Source organism: Vulpes lagopus, chromosome 2 (genome assembly GCF_018345385.1).
Source record: "Vulpes lagopus strain Blue_001 chromosome 2, ASM1834538v1, whole genome shotgun sequence".
NCBI lineage: Eukaryota > Metazoa > Chordata > Mammalia > Carnivora > Canidae > Vulpes > Vulpes lagopus.
The window spans coordinates 76,196,302-76,206,218 of record NC_054825.1 but is presented as its reverse complement, the minus strand read 5'-3'; positions in this window follow the sequence as shown (position 1 = coordinate 76,206,218).

The following is a 9,917-nucleotide window of genomic DNA, read 5'->3' as shown; positions in this document are numbered from 1 at the left end:
TCCCGAATAAAAAGAAATCAACTCTTAAAAAAAAAAATCATCTCCTATCCCTTTATCTGTCTTCTTGTCCTCAAATCCCCAACCAGTAAGTTCCAGGCAACTACCCAATTTACAATACCCTAGCATACCTTCAAAGAACTACCCCAGGTCCCTGGTAGAGCGGACATTACTGATTCACCTATTCACCCTTTGGGAAGGTCTCTATCAAAGTTCTAGGGCTAGGAGCAGCTTTCTAAAAGAGGACAGTTGGTGCCTAGTGTGGATCAGCCCCCTCCCAGGAGGGACAGAGGAGAGGGGACTGAGCCTTTTTTGTCTTTTTGTGCGAATAGCACATTGCAGGGAGCCACATACCTTTTGCTGATTGATGACAACCAGCAGAACTGGATCGTCATGTTAGCATGATGGAGACATGCTTAGGTAAGTCTTAACTTTTCTATGTATTTTTTTAACCCTAGATGAAAGTCATATAGTAACTATCAGAGATTGTGAGTATTCATTGGATGCGTACTTGTTTTATTTGACTATCATCCTGGCTTGGTCTCTAGCTAGCTCTTTGGGCCTAAGTAAAATGAGTGGTTTGGAAGTAACTGGGAGCTAATGTTCCCTTAAACCTCTGAGACTCTAAGATTTCAGAATGGATTTAGCAGCTGCAGGTTTTTGATGATGTGCCCAGAAATACACACCACAATTGGATCGAGATTTTGAACGCACTGATCTTTAAATAAGGATGAGTAGGGGGAACTCATGAAATTATGGTGAGGATAAAATAAAATGCTGGTTGTGAACATGCTTTGAAAATGTTTAGGCATCTTATGCAAAGTCCTGCCCCTATTGAAGAGTGAAATACTACATTCAGCAGCTTACTGTCTCCTTAACAAAATTGGTGATTATTTTGTAGTGATGGTAGCCCAGAAAGGACAGAAACAGCTGAAAGCAGGTTCCACTGAGAGATGGCATTATTCCTCACGTTACTCGTGGTCTTCTACTCTTGCCTTGCTCTGTGAATCAGTCATTGTCATTGCCATCAGACCAATCTGTAAGCTAGAAACCCAGCATCCTTCGGATCCACTCTGTTCTGCAGCCCCATTCCTGGGATCACAGCTCAGCACCACCTCCTTGGGCCATGCCGCCATCACCTCTCACCCAGACTATGCCACCTACACTCATCTGTGCCCTGGCCCATCTCCCTCAACCCCTTCTCTACATTTCAGGTCTGACCAAGTGCCTCCCCTGGTCTGAACCATTGCATGGCTTCCCACTGGCCCCTTAATGGTGCTGCAGGCTCTCTACAGGCCCCTCAGCCTCAGGGCTCTAGCTCCTCTGGCTTTCTTTCATTCTTTCCATCCATACTGTCACTACAAGGCCTTTGCTTGTGCAGTCCCCAGCCTGACAGCCCTCACTATACCTCCTCTCCTGACAAACTCCTACTCACCTTTCGAGAAGCCTTGCATCATTTCCTCAAGAAAGCTTTCCCTGGACTCCCTGACCGGTTATGCTCTCTCATGGCTTTATGCACGCACTTGACATTTACTCATGTGATTGTTTGATAAATCGTAAGCTATAATTCCCATTAGACCAGGAACTATGTTTACTTTTGTTCGTCATTTGAATCCCTAGCACCTAGCAGAGTAAGAGCTCGATAAATATTTTTAAAATAAATGAATACTATTAAGCATTACCCTCTTCCTCTGGTTATTTCAAGGCCTAAGTACCTCAGGACTAGATCACTTCAAGTTAGTAGATCTGTTTTCCTCAGTGTCTGTAATCACCCAGAAAGGCACTGACATCATTGGATCCACAGTAGTGCAACAGAGAGTGAGTGACCCCTGGAAGAGGAAATGTAGAGGGCTGAAGATTAGGTAGGACATCCCTGCTGCCCCTGATACCTGGGATTGCTTCTGCATATGGGTTTGTCTATTTGGAGATCCTGTAGGGACAGAACACATCTGCCCACTAGTCCCTGAGATCGAAGGGCCTGTCTGGGTTTGATAGCCAACAGAAAGAACATTCAGGAAGCCATGAATAATTAAAGTAATTATATCTGAGAGTGGCCAGAAAAATCATGGGCCTGGCCTAAATTCTATGCTTCTGGTTGAGGCAAAATTAGCCCACTCAAAAGAATTATTAAGGCAATTGTGAGAAAGGGATTAAGTTGTTTTTTGTTGTGCCCTAAAGTTTCACTTATTCAACAAAATGAGTACATTTTTGTGGAGTATTTTTTATCCTTTTTTCTCTATGTGAAAGACAATTCAGGACACTAGACTTCTCCTCCTTCTCTTGAAACATGCATCTTTTAGCTCTAAGGATACCACTTTCTGGTTTTCCCTAAACTGTCCAGTTTCTCCTCTTCAGACCCCTTTGCTAGCTCTTTCTCCTCTGCTAAGCTGCTATATTGTGCTCCAGGGTTCAGGCCCCAGCCCTTTTGTCTTCTCTGAGTAATCTCCTCGGGGATATGGCTTTCATTACCATTTTTAACTGAAGAGCTCCCAAATTTACATCTCCGAGTCTAACCCTCCCTGAATCCTAGACTGGAATAACCAAAAGAACCTTCTTAACATCTCTGTTTGAATGCAATGCCAGATGTTTTTCATCTTCCCATCTAGATTCACTCTCCTCCCATCTCCTTTCTGTTCTGTGCCGTCTCTCTGAGGCTGACCATTAGGCATTATGCATTATGCATCACCAAGCTATCTTTCTTTGGGAAGCATTGACAATAGATGGGAAGGTAGGAGGAGAGTGAGGTCCAGCGTGCATTCCCCTGTCTTCCTCTTTGCCTGCTCACCATGGCTAGATGGTACCCTCTATCAGAGTCGGCCCTCTCCAAGTGACCACGGCTATTCACTCTGGCTTCTGGTAAGCCCACCCTTCTTCCCATTGTCCCTTCAGGCACAGAGCTGATCAACCTTCTGTGCTGTGGTTTGTCTCAGGGAGCTTCACCACCACTTGTTGTTCTCCTTGCCCATGCTCTTGTATTAGTCCATTCATTGAGCCATGGTACCAGCATACATCCCCTTGCTCAAGTCAAGAACCTGAGACTCTATACTATTATAAAATGTTGGCATTTTGTTGGGTCCTCACCTTTTATGTAAAGGTTGCTCATCTGTGCCCTCCATTTTATTTTTTATTTTTTTATTTTAATTTTTTTTAATTTTTTTTTTTTATTTATTTATGATAGTCACAGAGAGAGAGAGAGAGGCAGAGACACAGGCAGAGGGAGAAGCAGGCTCCATGCACCGGGAGCCCGACGTGGGATTCGATCCCGGGTCTCCAGGATCGCGCCCTGGGCCAAAGGCAGGCACCAAACCGCTGCGCCACCCAGGGATCCCCTGTGCCCTCCATTTTAAAGCTCTCCATTTTTAATACCCACAGAATTAGCTGAATGCTGTGTAGTCCATCTGCAATGAAAATTTCCTACCATTTCGCAACACACTGAGCCTTTCAATGGTGTAAACTTATTCATCTTTGTATTATTATCTAGCACAGTATTTGAAACATAGTAGATACCCAAAATATATGTGTTGGATCTATGAGTTAATAAGGTTTGCTGATTACTGGTCTAGTTAAAGGAACCCTTTTTGTTCTTTTATATTTACACTTTTAACAAAAGTGTAAGACTTTTTTTTTTTTTTTGATTTTTTACTTATTTATTTATTCATAGAAACAGAGAGAGAGAGAGAGAGAGAGAGAGAGAGAGAGAGAAGAGGCAGAGACACAGGCAGAGGGAGAAGCAGGCTCCATGCAGGGAGCCCAACGTGGGACTCAATCCCGGGACTCCAGGATCACATCCCGGGCTGCAGACAGCGCTAAACCGCTTCGCCACCAGGGCTGCCCCAAAAGTGTAAGACTTTTGTGTCACTGTATGTCAGTGTCATCTAATTGATATGGTCTTAACTAGACATAATTCTTCCTCAGCTTTAGTAATCTATGACTGTTAATTTGAATTCTTCTACAGTGCAAAGGATGAGGGTTAAATAGGACTGTTTTTGGCAGGGCACCTGCTTCTCCCTCTGCCTGTGTCTCTCGTGAATAAATAAATGAAATCTTAAAAAAAAAAAAAAAAGGACTGTTTTTGGCTTTTGGGTTGTTTTTGAGCTAAAGGAAGTTCACAAAACTACTGGGAGATTCTTACATGAACAGCTGTTATATGACCCTGTAGAAGGAAATGTGCATTAAAAAAAAAAGCAGAGTATAAACAATAAACATACTGGGAGGTCAACTTGAGAAGGGGAAGAGGAAGGCTGGGAGTGGGAGGGCTGAGACAAGGGAATATTTTATACCAGCTCTGAAAGAGCTAAGCATTTTTCCTGATGTCTTTAAAAGAAGTTTTAGCCATTTTTGGAGAAAAGATGATTGTGGCTATTTATGAACATCATGTTGCTAGGTGACACCATGGGATGATCACCATGCTAACCTATCACTCACTGATTTCCAAAACTAGCAATGAAGGGGTTATATGGGAGCGGGGGACAAAATCCAGGAAGGAATGCAGAGACATCAGGATGAGAAGTGTGTGGAGTAAATGAATCAGCCCTAGAAAAACCATTTTTCTCTCTCTCCATTCTGGTAAAATGATCTGTTCAGGATCTTGGGTCCAACCTTTCTCCTGCTCTCTCATTTGGGGCCCCCTTGTTGCTCGCAGCCTTTTCCTCTCTATGACATTTGGCCTCCTCTGGGAGAAAAGCAGATCTGCTTCCTGCAGAAAGCCAAGTTGGGAAATCACCAGGGAGGAAGCCGACAAGTCGGCTCCCCATGCGGCGAGTCTGAAAATGGACATTTTCTCGTCTGTACACATGCAGTGTGGGAATGTGTGGAGACTGTGTGTCCATGCTTGAGTGTGAGGCGTGGTGTGGAGAAAGTCACCATGTGCTGCAGTGTGATGACACTGACTTCTAATCAATTGACCCCCTGCAACTTAAACACATTTTTAGCCATTCTGGAATAATAGTGCCCTGAAGCAAAGCCAATCACCATTTAGAAATGCACCCATTGGAAACTAAGCTCCTAATGCCTAGTTACCTAATAAGCATAGATTTAGGTTGGGAAGACACAGGTCCACATAGCTGCCTGAAATCTGTGAGTGGCCGCCTCTGACGTATTAGCCAGCATCATGTGGGTATCAAGAACCTATGAATGCATTGGGATAGGGTGGTATGTGTGCATGTGTTCTGTAGGCCTATGTTTCCTGAGGCTACACCATCCTAGGGACATGGGCTTGAGTATAACTCCAAGCTGGATGCTTTGAGCCTCATGCAAAGCACTTTCCAGAACTAGGAATGCCTTTTATCCCTGCCTATCACCAAGGCTACAGTGAGCATAATACACCTCCTAGTGGTCATGAGCTCTTAGGAGCCATGTCCCCTTCTGCAGATGCGTGGAAAAATGCAGCTGGTGCACTTCTCTCTCATCTGATCTTACCAAAGCACCTCCTGGTACAATGTCTGTGCTGCTCTTAGAACTCCACTGCCAGTTCTCCAAACAGAGAGGAGGTTGTACTACTCAGTGGTGCCACCTCTTCAATGTCACCCCTTTCTAGAGCTACCTGGGTTCACCTTTGTGTGAGCTTTTCAAGGATAATTTCCCCTCTATGAAAAGTAAAAAAGATGATCTCTCTAAATGAACCATTAAAAAAAATATGTTCCTTCTTCCTGCTAACACAGCTGCCCTCCAAGACACATGGCTTAGCAAGAGAGGCCAGGGCTGGACTTCTGTCCCCAGTCATCCTGTTAGCCTGGTTGGTGCCCTATGAATACCATCTGTGGAGGTCTTGTGTTTGAGATAGCACACTAGTTTTTTTTTTTGGGGGGGGGGGTGGTTATTATGAAAATGTCAAACCTATGCAAAAATAGATGGGATAAAAATAAGATGAAGCATCCAAAATACGTATCACCCATCTTCAACAATTATCAGCTCATGGCTAATCTTATTTATTTATACTTTAACTTTCTCCCTATCTCAAATATTCTAAAGAAAATTCTAAAAGGATTATGTTGGATCTCTATCATTTAATTTGTAAATATTTCAATATGTGTCTCTAAAAAATAAGGACTCCTATGAAAATATAACCAATACAATTATAAAGAATTAAAAAGAGTTAATAGTAATTCCTTAAAATTAAATATCCAAGTCGATGTTCATATCTCATTGTCTGTCTCATAATTTTTTAAAAACAGTTTGCTTATTTGAATCAGGACCCATTTAAGTTTCATACACTCTAATTAGTTGATACATCTCTTAAGTCTTTCTTAATTTATTTTGTTTTTCTGCCTTGCAAAATTTTTAAAAAGACTTTATTTATTCATGAGAGATGCACAGAGAGAGAGAGAGAAGCAGAGACATAAGTGGAGGGAGAAGCAGGTTCCATACAGGGAGCCTGATGTAGGACTTGATCCCAGGACCCCGAGATCATGCCCTAAACCAAAGGCAGACACTCAACCACTGAGCCACCCAGGTGTCCTTGCCTTGCAAATTTTTGTTGAAGATCAAATGACGTTGTTTGTTTTGTAGTTTCCAAAGTCTGGATTTTACTGATTATATCTCTGGTGATTTAACATCCGCCAATATGTACCTGGTATTTTGTGGGAATTGGAAATTGGATCAAGAGTCTTGGTCAGATGCAGGTTTGTTTTTCCTTGGTGAGATAAATTCATGGGTGGCATGCTTCTATTAGGAGATGGTGTATGGCTGTTTTTCTTTTTGTGATATTATTAGCCATCAGTGTTCACTGTTTGGTTCTAATAATTCATTAAGCACTACAAAATGATGCTGTTCCGATTCTTCTGTTTCTTCATTTATGAACTGGGATGCTTCCATGAAGGGGAAGTTTTCTCAGCAACTATTGGGTTACCATTAGGCTTATATCAAACAGGCAGGATAGATGCTTGATTCTTTCCCTCAACTTACTAGTTTTCAAAATAATGAGGTGGTTCCCTAGAATCTAGAGCCTGACGTGGGACTCGATCCCGGGTCTCCAGGATCACACCCTGGGCCAAAGGTGGTGCTAAACCGCTGAGCCACCCGGGCTGCCTGCTATTATATTTGTTATAGTGATCTGTGAGTAGTAATTATGAAAGGTCAGATGATAGCATTTTTTTTTAGCAACAATGTACCTTTTAATACGTATGTACATTGATTTTTTTAGACATAATGCTATTGCACACTTAATAGACTACAGGAGAGTATAAACTTAACTTTTGTATGCACTAAGAAACCAAAAAATTAAGTTGACTTGTTTTATTGTAGTATTCACTTTATTATGGTGGGCTGGAGCTGAACCAGCAGTATCTCCAAGGTATGTCTGTACTTGTCTATCTCCTTTATTTTCTATCCTTTTATTTCTTAACACTTCAGTTTAGATATTTTCTCCTGACTTATTTTCCAGCCTACAAGTTTTTTTAAGCTGTGCCTAATTTGCTATTAAATCCACCCTTTGAAGTCTTAATTTCATGTATTGTTTTATCATTTAAAAATTTTTATTTGATTATACTTTACACTTTCCAGTTCCCTGCCATTATTCTTAGATTTGATTTTTAAATTACTTTGAATATATTAATCATCTATATTTTAAGGTTGTATAAGAAAATTTCATTAGTTGGATCCTTTGTGTATTTGTGTCTATAGTGTGCTTTTTCTTTTGATTGTCAATTATTCCTTACCTCCTTGTATGCCCGTTTTTGTTTTTATTTTTTTGATATCTTGACACTGAAGAAATATTCTAAAGCTTTGGATTATGTTATCTTCCTTTTGCTTTGTCATCTAGGTAAGGGATGCTGGCAACTTCATATAACCTTAACTCAAAAAGGAATTGACATGCTTCAAAGCTAGGTTTCAGTCTTTGAGAGGGATAATTTATTTCTGTTCAATGTACTTAGAGGTTTAGCCTGTGAAATATTTACCAGGGCTCCTCCTGTGAATCTGTTGGAAGCTTGTTTAGCCTTTCAGCCATCACTTTTTAGGCTGGCAATTGCCCAGAGGAAAAAAGCAGCTCTAAATGCTGGGGCCACCTCTGGGTTCCACTCTGTTTTGTGTCTTGGACCACAATTCCTTACCACCTTAAGTGGTTCTCTAATACTTTCAAATAAATTTTTAAATTTTTTGTTTAATTTTTCTAGTTATTTTAAATAGGAATGTAGTTCTGAAGCAACCTAGTCCACCAAAGATGGAAGCAGAATTCCACTGAAAGGAAGGACAAAGTACAAGATTTGTTTTGTGAAAGATGAAGTGTACTAAATTTGTTGATATTTTTTTCTTTTTTTTTTTTGTTTTTTTTTTTTGTTGTTGTTGTTTTTTATTTTTATTTTTTGATATTTTTTTCTGATGCCATTTGGTTATTGATAGTATGCTGCCTAACAGATTTTTAAAAAATTATCGTTGACATACAATGTTACATTAGTTTCAAGTATACAGCATAGTGATTAGACAAGTCTATACATTACCTAGCAGCTTTAAAAAAAAAACTAATATTCTTGGTCTACTCCTTTAAAGTAACGATGATATTTAACAGTAAGCAAGGAACCACTTTCTAAAAGAAATTTGTGCTATGGAGAATGTTTGAAAAAGGAATGTTTGAAAAACATTTCCATCACCTCAAGATTTTGTTTTTGCAAATGATATCAGGTTGGCACTTGTAAAAATCTCTCATCTGCACAGCAGTTTAAAAGTGGGAATCATAGTTTTCTAGCCTATTTAAATTTTTGTAGCTAAAAAAATTTCAGTGAGTCTTGAAGCCATTTGTTAAAAATACAAAAATGCAACATCTTTCAATTTTTGCCCAATAGCAACAGCATGGAAATTTACTAATCAGATTCTTTCCTCCCACCCACCCACACACACAAAAATGTATAATTGGTAGATGAGGTTTAAATAATAGCAACCATAGTTTAATAAAGAGAGCCCAAGAAGTGCCCTCCTTAGTGCCTGTCACCCAGTTACCCCATCCCCCCACCAACCTCCCCTTCTGTGATCCTTTGTTTCCCAAAGGTAGGAGTCTCTCATGGTTTGTCTTCCTCTCTAATTTTTCCTCACTCAGTCCTCCCACCCCTTCCCTATGTTCCCTTTCACTATTTTTTATACTCCACATATGAGTGAGACCATATGATAATTGTCTTTCTCTGATTAATTTATTTTACTCAGCATAATACCCTCCTATTCCATCCACGTAGATGTAATTGATAGGTATTTGTCCTTTCTGATGGCTGAGTGATATTCAATCGAATATATAGACCACATCTTCTTTATCCATTCATCTGTCAATGGACATCGTGGCTTCTTCCACAGTTTGGCTGTTGTGGACATTGCTGCTAGGAACATTGGGGTGCAGGTGTCCTGTCATTTCACTGATCTCTTTTTCTATGACTTTGGGTTTTGTTTTTGTTTCTTTAGATTCTACATATTCATGAGATCATGCATTATTAGTCTATCTCTGCCTGACTTATTTCACTTCAAGTTCCATCCATGGTGTTGCAAATGGTAGGATTCCCTCATTTTTTATGGCTGAATGATATTCCACTGTATGTACAACTTCTTTATTCACTCATCCACTGATGAACACTTAGGTTGTTTCCATGTATTGGCTATTGTAAATAATGCTTCTATGAACTTTATTGTACTGGTATCTTTTTGAGTTAGTGTTTTCACTCTTTGGGAGAGTAGTGTTTCTACACTAACAGTAGAGTTTATTAGTTACAACAGAAACTGGCCTGCAAAACCTAAAATATCTACTATATGTCTCCTCACAGTTTGCAGACTTCTGTTCTAAACCTATCTCTGCCCATTTGGGCCAACACTTTTTTCTCCCAGGGTACCAATTTCCACTTAAATATAAAGAGTAAGCTGAATTAGATGATCTCTAGGGACCCATCTATGCCTAACATGCTAGGACTTTGCCACTATTATTAAGGGCCAACCCATTTGTGATCCAA